Source organism: Haplochromis burtoni, unplaced genomic scaffold (genome assembly GCF_018398535.1).
Source record: "Haplochromis burtoni strain Fernald_Lab_line unplaced genomic scaffold, NCSU_Asbu1 Contig_57, whole genome shotgun sequence".
Classification (NCBI taxonomy): Eukaryota; Metazoa; Chordata; class Actinopteri; order Cichliformes; family Cichlidae; genus Haplochromis; species Haplochromis burtoni.
The window spans coordinates 1,170,003-1,179,558 of NW_024582418.1; positions in this window are offsets into that span (position 1 = coordinate 1,170,003).

Consider the following 9,556-nt stretch of genomic DNA (forward strand, 5'->3'; position numbering starts at 1 on the left):
ACACATTCTTATCAAACATCTGCAAATATGTCTGTCAGAAAAATGTGTTGTTGTTGTTTACATTCACCCGATGTTTTTTCTTGATAGCTTCACCTGCACGGCCACAGTGCTTTCATTCTTAGCGCAAGAATGTAGAAAGAAATTTTCATTCTAGCAGAACAAGCTTCCACAATGCCGATTAACAGTCTTACAGTAGCGTCTATTATTCATGCTTCCCAGAACACACAACAAACGCGGAAAATCGTTTCAGCAGTAACAGTTTTATTTATGTTTTACTACATTGTATATTAGAGACTGTGTACATGCTGAACTCTGCCCTGCTGCAGGGTGCATGTAGCTCCACAGTTTCCTCAAGAGTTTTCTGTCTTGTGCTCCAGCAGATTACTGCATAAGAAGTACACTGACTAGCCGACATGTGGGACATTCCTGGAATAGCGCAACCGAATCAATGCATTTTATTTATCACTTTGGGAAGGGAGAAGCAATGAGAAAGAAGTCTATACGACTAGGGTTGGACTAGGAGTATGGTGGGAAAATCTTGGGAAAATCATGCTGCACATAACAAAGAAGCAGAGGCTGGGGATCCCAAACACACAGTTCATTCACAGTAATGTTTAAACACCCTCCTGTTCTTTCCGTCTCCCAGCACGACCGTGTGTCCAGTTAGATACTAAAGATTTCTGAGGAAATACTCGGGGAACTTCTGAGCGTCCCACGATGCGACAAAAGAGACGACCTGCAAACAATTACCCCGGAGACTGAGACATCACGCCCACTCAAACTTTAAATCAATTTTCGCCACTCTCTAACTTCGGCTATTTTCCCCATCTCTGTGTTTATGAACTGTTCGGTAAAATGTTGCTCACACAGGTTAAAACTAATCATGTACCCGTTTCTGCACGTTCAGGGAACAAAATACCGGTCTGGGCACATATTCAACCAATGACTGACCATTCTCAGTGAAATGCCGTAAATAGCGGGGTGTTGGTATGTGTACCAAAATCGCGTTGGTGCCAGATGATCACACCGCTCAAGGAAGTCACTCCTCCACGCGCGTAGCCAGCTGCAGCTGAGAAGAGGGCGTGTAGCCCATTACAGTGCTGCAAGACGTCTTTAGAGATAAAAGCTTAGGTGTCAGTCACCGCACAGGAGACGAAAGGGCTGGACGCCTGTGAAACGTTAAGCCTTTTAAGCGGAATCCTGAAAATAACCAACGCTGGAGTTCATCGGAATTCTCAGGATTATGGAAACTCTGCGCATTCTGAGTCTGGGTAAGTGCACTTTATTTAAGACTTTACTGAATAACTGAAGTCAAATAGCTAAAGTGTTTTTGCATTCGCTTGCAGGGGTGATTTGCATCAATATGATCTAACTTTAGCCTCCTGTAGTCTTAGTTGTTCGCCACAAAGCAGGTGTTATCAATAAAGCGCGGTTTGCGCTTCTGTTTGGAGAGTGGTGATTTCTTAAGACATTTAAGCGCGTGTTTATTTGAGTTTATTAAAAGTTATATCATTTCTTTGACGCCCATGGGTCTTCGGGACACCTGCAGTAGCACTGGGGGCGTGGTGGGATACTGGAAAATTTCATCTGAGCATGCGTAAGTGTGGAAATTGTTGGCTGGCTTTTCACGGGGGGGATACCATCACAACCCTAAAACGGAGGTTTGTCCAGTCACCAAGTTAGACTTGAAGTCAGTAAATGCACGTGGCGCCCCCCCCCCGCCTCCCTACGCACTTTGCTGGCTATCTGAGTTTGTCAAACTCAGTCTCTCACTCAGCGCAGTCGATCTCCATCCTCCGCCCACTCCTCTGCTGGAGCAGAGTGTGTTGTCTTTCCTCCTTGCTTCTTCATTGTACCGTGTGTTTGTGCCACTCCCTTCTTTTTCTGGACAGATATTAAACTTGACCTTGCAGTAGCATAACAGATCCGACCACTGCTGACATTAAAGAGAAACAGAAAGTTATAAGTTATAAATATGTTATTTTTGACAAACTATCCCATTACATTTTTTTTCCAAGTTATCTTCCCCATCAATGTTTAAACAAATACTGGCTACATTGCTTTTAAACACAATACACGACTTTGCATTTTGGCACACAATGTCAAATCATGTTTCTGGTCTCTTTCCCCCCAGCTGTGTTCGTGAATCTTTGCTATCCACAGGAGGTCCCATGTAATGTCAGTCATAGCCCTCAAGGGATCATTTATAGAGTCCCAGAGTTCCAGGCACAGGCGTGTGACTATCACTGGGATAATGCAAGCGTAAGTTCAACACCTGCTTAGTTTGGGAAGGGAATTTTATTTCCTGATGTATCCTGTGCCTCTGTGTTTTTGTTTTTTTTTTTGGTTTGTTTTTTTTAAGCATAAATCTATTATATACAGGTGTTTCTCATGACAGATAAAGCAGAAAAAAGTGCTAAAAAGAATGAATTTAATGTTTGATTGTCTGATCGGCACATGGCCATGTGGCTTTATATGATTAATGAGATTGTTATGATAGCTCCAGAGCCACTATTTTAACCCTCTTACTGAATGAATTTGTAAAACTGCTCTGATTTTCTCATCTGTTGCCTTCAGGGTCATGTCCTCGCAAACCAGAAGGGTAAAATGGATAAACTGGTACTGAAAAGCAGTAACAGGAGTATTATGATTACCAGCTGTTTGAGCCACCTCAACTATACTCGGGACTGCATCTCTGAGGTGTTACACTCCTCACCTTTTAACTGCACACCGAGTAACACATGATAATTTAAAGCAGAGACACATAATTAATGACATTAATTTAATTAATGTAATTTCATCTGCCTATCTTAGGGAATACAGCGCAGAGCAAGTTGTGACAGTGAGTATCTGCTTGCTTTATTTTTAAAGGATATTTGATGCTACGTTTTTTCCCACTGAGGTAATTATAGATAATGTTTTTGATTTCTTCTTTTTACAGCTGACTGCAGTACTCCTGGAGGAGGTAGGAAACAGCAAAGCAGGAAATTATACTGATGTTAAGTTTTTATTATATTAGACAATTAAATCTTAATAATAAATTTTCTATGTAAAATTAGAAATGAATGACCTCTTTAAACAGGTATGGAAAGTTGAGATTCTCATCTCAAAAAAGAGATGAGCATCTGAGTCATAAAAACTGAATGGCAGTAAAGGAAGTCTAAAAGGGTTGTTGTCACACGCCTCCACTTCCCTTTGATGAATGAGCTGCTGAGGAAGTAGGTTTTTCAGTTTTCATTCATAAACAAGTAATCACTGTGTGATATTTAAAAATGTTAAATCACACTTGACCCAGTGCAAGAATTTAAATAGAATTCTGCTGCACTCAGTGCAAATTGGTATCTGGGACGTCAAGTCACTCATCAGCTCAGTTATGTAAATAAACTGCAATATCAATCTGTGGATTGATAATATATAATTTCACAGTGAGTCAATTATTGTTGATATTGTCATGCAGTGTTGTCGGGTGTTCATACAGAGAGGAAGTTTGGAACCTTATGGCTAATCACTGTTGAAATGTGAGTTAGTGTAAAGAAAAAAACTGATTTGCTTCTGAGACGTCTGAAAATAGAAGTTTTGATGTTGCAAAAATATTATAGTTTTGTAGTACATGTCACAGCTAGTCCAGAACTAGTTCATGAACATATAATGATGCTAAAAGGGAACTGTACAAAACTGTGTCAGTTACTAACATGCAGCAGCTTGAAGAATAATAGACTGTTGTCATCCAATAGATGAATGCCTGGATGGATGAAAAATCACTTATAGCTCCAAAGTGGCATCAGTCATGTCACAGACAACCCAACAAGAATATTTTCTAAATGACTGGAAGTCTAATTCATGAGGGATACGCAGCTGCCTGTCAGTTTAAATAATGCAAAAATTGTACTTTGGAGATCTCAGGCAAAGTAAAATGTTCAGCAGACTAATTGTCAAACTCTCTTTGCTCTTGTAGGGATACCTCGACATTACTGGTATATGATTACCAGTTTCTCCATCATGGCACTGCTGGTTCTACTGGTCTGCATTTGCAGGTATTTCAAGTTAAGTCAAGTCAAGTCAAGTCGGCTTTGTTGTCACTTCAACCATCAGCTTCAATGCTGAACTCAAAAGTAACAAACTTCAAAATACAAAGAATAAACTCAGGCAGGCAGACAGAACACACAGCATGAATGAGGGTCGATCGTGACACAGACAAAGGAAAACACAGGGCTTAAATACACAGGGATGGGAAACACCCAACCAGTCACTCGTTGGGTGTGAAGGGAGGAAGAGAGAACAAAAGAGATACTGTGGAGGGGAGCCCGAGATTATTAATAGTTAATAATTGCAGAGAGGTGTATTAACACATAGTGAGTAAAAAAAGGTGACCAAAGAAGAAACACCTGTGCATCTTGGGAATCCCCCAGCAGCTTAGACCTATTGCAGTGACACTACTGGGAAGATTCAGGCTCACCTTATCCAGCCCTAACTATAAGCTTTATCAAAATGGAAAGTTTTTTTTGCCTACTCCTGAAAGTAGAGCAAGCGTCTCTGTCTCCCAAATCCAAACTGGGAGCTGGTTCCACAGAAGAGCGGCCTGAAAACTGAAGGCTCTCCCTCCCATTCTACTTTTAAATACTCTAGTAACAACAAGCAAGCCTGCAGTCTGAGAGTGAAGTGCTCTAATGGGGTGATACGGTACTATGAGGTCATTAAGATAAGATTGGGCCTGATTATTGAAGACTTTGCATGTGAGGAGCAGGATTTTAAAATTAGATTCTGGATTGAAGAGAAGCCAACATATAAGAAATCTGCTCTCTCCTTCTACTCCCTGTCAGTACTCGCAGAGTTTTGGATCAACTGAAGGCTTTTCAGGGAGTTTTAAGAACATCCTGATAATAATGAATTACAGCAGTCCAGCCTGGAAATAGTACATGCATGGACAGGTTTTTCAGTATCACTCTGACACAGGTTGCTTCTAATTTTGGAGATATTATGCAAATGGTAGAAAAGAGTTCTACTGTACATATGTTTAATTTGTGCTCAGTAGGACACATCTTGGTCAAAAAGATTCCTCACAGTGTTACTGGAGGCCAAGTTAATGCCACCCAGAATGAAGCATCTGGTTAAATACAGTATTTGTAGGATTTAGTATGTTCTGATATTCATAAGATCAGAACAATATCCATCCCTCCCTGTGACAGGCATTTGGTTCTTTCAGACACTGAGGCATGTGTCTGATTTCCGTTATATATCAATAGTAATTTGTTCTTCCAACCAAACACAGTCAGTGTTTAATTAGTTTCAGTCTTTGCATTCACATTCACAGTCACCAGTGTCATGTAATTATTTGGTTCAGAGTGGAGTCCTGAGGTTGTGGAAACCTCAAACCAAAAGCCAGCAGCAACATAGCAGCTTAACCTGGTCCGGTCAAAAAACCAGCGTCTCTTTTCAAAGTTGAAGCTGTCAGAAATATTTGTGCCATAATGAAGCACGAGAAATTTCACTTCCTACTGCCTATAGCATTACAAAAACCCCTTTTGTGTAGATTTTAAACTTTAATCTTTTTGTTAACCCTGTGTTGAACCATGTCTTTGTTAAACATGCATAGCATTAAGAAAAATATTTCTATCTACAAATATGAATTAAAATAATTTATATACTTTTTTAATACATACAAAGTTCTCTCCAGTAGCTTTCCAACAGTAGAGTGAAACTGATCTTTTTGCATTTAAGTCTGAGATCAACACACACAGCAGAGTGACTTGATGCTATTTATAAACAAAGTGCATTTATATATATATATATATATGTGTGTGTGTGTGTGTGTACATATATATGAAAACATTGACAGTTTATATATATTTCTAAAGATATGTTAACATCACAGTAAAATTGCAGTGAAATGAAACTATAAAACATTAATACCACTCTAGTGTTGGCACTTGTTTCTGGAGAAACCTTTGTTTAAATGTAAATCATACCGTACCTGGTGTACAGTACTAGTACTTCTGTTTTATTAAAGATAAGCTATATAAACATGTTTTATACAAACTATGACTGAATCTGTTAATCCTGCCTGCTTCATTACAGTTGTATGTTTAACGTCACTGTATCTTAATTTTGCCTTTTCAATGTATTTTCTTATTAAAACAGTAACATGTATATCTAAAGAGACTTCTGTTTTCCTTTTTACAGCAAAACCTATGTGTGCTCTGTTATCTCATGATTTTAACAAATGGAGAGAAAAAATGAGATGGTAAGATAGGGTATTTTGTAAGGTGAAGAATCTTGTGATAGGAAGTGAGTCATAGAGATCTTTGTGTCTATGATGGGAAGAATCGCTGTACTGCTTTGAGGGCAGGGATTTTTTTTCTCGCTCTTCAAAAATTACCACCAGCTGTAGCACAAAGGTTTCACTGCTTTCATATCGTTCTACACACACCGTTACTGGACATGCTGGGAGCTGTTTTACAAAAAAACCCCCCACAACCTTAAATGAAAATTGCACATATTTTATATATTGTTGCTCACTTAAGTTTAAACTTAAAAGTTATGTTATTTTTTTATTTAGTAAATAAACTGATGGGATTTACTGGGAGAAGAGGAAGCTGGAAAATATAAATATCGAGTGGTTGGCAGTTGGTGGAATCACAAGTTCTGGTGTACGGAAACCACTTATTTAAAAAAAAAAAGATTAGAAAGAAGAAGTTCTAATTTCTGCTGTAGATTTGGTTTTTTTTTATGTTTTTTGTGGACAGGAAGTGACCAACAGACCTGGGCAGCTGCTGCAGCCGAGATTTACTGCTTATTGTGCAATACATAAACAAATGTTGCATAGGGTTTCCTCTCCTATCCTCTCTTTCTTACAACTTTCCCATCTCCATTGCCAAACTACATTGGCAAGCTCTCCACCCTGTATGAGTGTATAACTCCCATAAATACAGTAAGTGGATGTCTTCAAATTTCCTCCCTCTTAACCCTGGCCAAACTGAGGTTCTTGTGTTTGCTGAGGAAGTCAATCATTGCTTTGATTCTTTCTGCAACAATATAAAATGATGTGTTTGAAAAGGCACAAATAAAGTCATTATTATCACTCAGAGGAAAGTTATCGCACATCAACTGTAGCTTTCGCTAGTTTCAAAAGGCATCAGCGTGTTGCAATCTATGTAACAAAAAGAAACCAAAAAACTGAGGTTACAATATTTCCCACATGGCAGTTTTATCCAAATCACAAGGAATATATCTTTGCACTAAATTAGAAACTCACAAACTTAATTCATTTGTTAGTTTTTCTATCGAGGCTGGGGATTTTCAAGTAAAGTGCATTCAAAAAGCATTTTTGACATACTGTCAGTAACTGTGTTTCCAAACTTCCGAAATTTAAATGTCAAAAGTCATTGCAATTTGACTCACTCTAGGAGATTCCAGAGGATCAATTCACAGGAAAAGCTGGACTTGCAGAGTCATGATGTGGCTCTGACCAGGAGCTGGCCTTGTTGATTATGTCATAAGTCATGCCCAGGTTTTTCTGTGGATCTTCTAACAAAATGCTTCTGTATTAGGTGATTCTCAGCTCAAGGTTAGCAAACTTTGAAAGGACAGAAGGAACTGGAGCACACAGCACTACAGTGGCTTTGCTCGAAATGGTAAAAAAGACACAGGGAAACCAGTTTGACCAAAACAAAACTCTACACAGCATCCTGTGCAATTCTCAGATTGACTGTAAATTTAATTAAATATATTAACGCACACTGAATCCTCTTACAATTCCCCCCATTTCACTAATTGAACAGACTTTCAGAAATCTTGAATACTGAATCTAAGGGTAGGAGTTCTGAGCATGGGAACTAAACCACCTCTGAATTATCAAGATAAAACTACATGCAGGTACCTGTTTATCAGTGTCCAAGAAGTAACTCATGCAAGCTCTTTTCCTCATGCAGCACACAACAGGAAATGTCTGTCAGATTTATTCTTACTAATGGAAATGCTAGGCAGCTTGCAGGAGCTGGCACACCATCGGACATCACACATCTGATCTGAGTGAGTTTGGACATTTGTGTTCTCTGTTACGTTCCCCTGAGGGGTCTAGGCAGTGAGGGGGAAGTAACAAAAAGTGTCCGGGTCAGAAAAAGGAGACAAGAAGGCATGAGGGGTATCACTTATAGCTCCACCATGTAACATCTAGGCAAGTAGAGACTATGCACCCACTAAACTCACTAAACACTACCCACTAATCACTCTTGCAGACTTTTCTCAGAGGTTTTCAGTCTTGACTTCCATGTCTTGGACTATTGCACAAAAAGTAGACACCCTCAGATTCATGACAGCTGACATCCACTGGCCTATCTCTTCCCCTGCAGATGAGTCACGAATCACACTCCACTGCCACAAATGGATTTTAAATTTGGTAACAATTCAACTAGTAACAATACATTTTATGTTCCAGGATTTCAGTCTAAAATTAACTAATTGTGAGGCTGGGCTGTACTGTGTCACAGTACTGTGTGACAGCAGCAGCCTCACTTTTAGCAGTGCACTCTGCTAAACCACAAAAATTCCGGACTAAAGATTTTAGGGAAATGAAAAAGAACAAAAGGCTTTGATCTGGCATAGAAGATTCCCTTATAAGTAAATTGCAAAAAACACTACACGGATAAAATTAATGGTTTGCGTGGTCTTTTACGTCACAATCTATACTTGTCACTATGTTGCTTTTAATAAATACAATCAAAAGAAACGTGTAAATAAAGGAGGCTTGACCTGCCTTACCCTCCCCTGGGGAGAGGTTTGACATACGATCATATGGCATGTGTCTCGCAGTGCTGAGACTTCCGGCGGTTTACCTGCTGCGTTAAGCGGGATTGGTGCAAGACGCATTTCAACAATAAAGAAGAGATTACAGTCAAGAGGAAAAGACCGCACATCTTTCCCTTTTAAACTTTCATCTGAGTGGAATCGTGACAATAACCAACCGGGAATCCATCCAGAAGAAAAAAAATGCAAAAGGCGATTTACCTCTGTGCGGTTTTATACATAATCCTTTATTAAATACCAAAAATCTCGTAAACTTTGTTTTGCACTGATTACGTTGCGTGTGTGTTTTCGTTAACTGCGATGTGCCGCAAATCATGTGTTCTCTAACAGGACGTTCTTGATCATGCGTTTAGAAAGAAGCCTCACTAAAAAATATCCTCTGCTGTGCGAGGCACTTTAGCGTGCACCTTTATGAAACCTTTAATCATGTTTAATCATGTGGGAAGAGAAGGATAACAGTACATGCACGTGACGTATACAGGGCGGATTTCACACCTCCTCAGACGCTGTGTCAGACACTTGTGGCGCTCCGTCTCTCGCTCTTAGGTGCTCTTCTCCCAGCGTGATCAGATCATTTTAATCATACCATTTTAATTATTTTGTTTTCAGTTACTGTGTTGTTGACACTCTTTCCACACTTGATCTGTGGAATGACTGCAAGAAGAAAGGAGGTGGGGTGGGTGTGTTTGTGAACTGCAGGTGGTGTAACCTGCTACATGTATCTGTTAAGGAGATTTTGCAACCGCGACGTCAA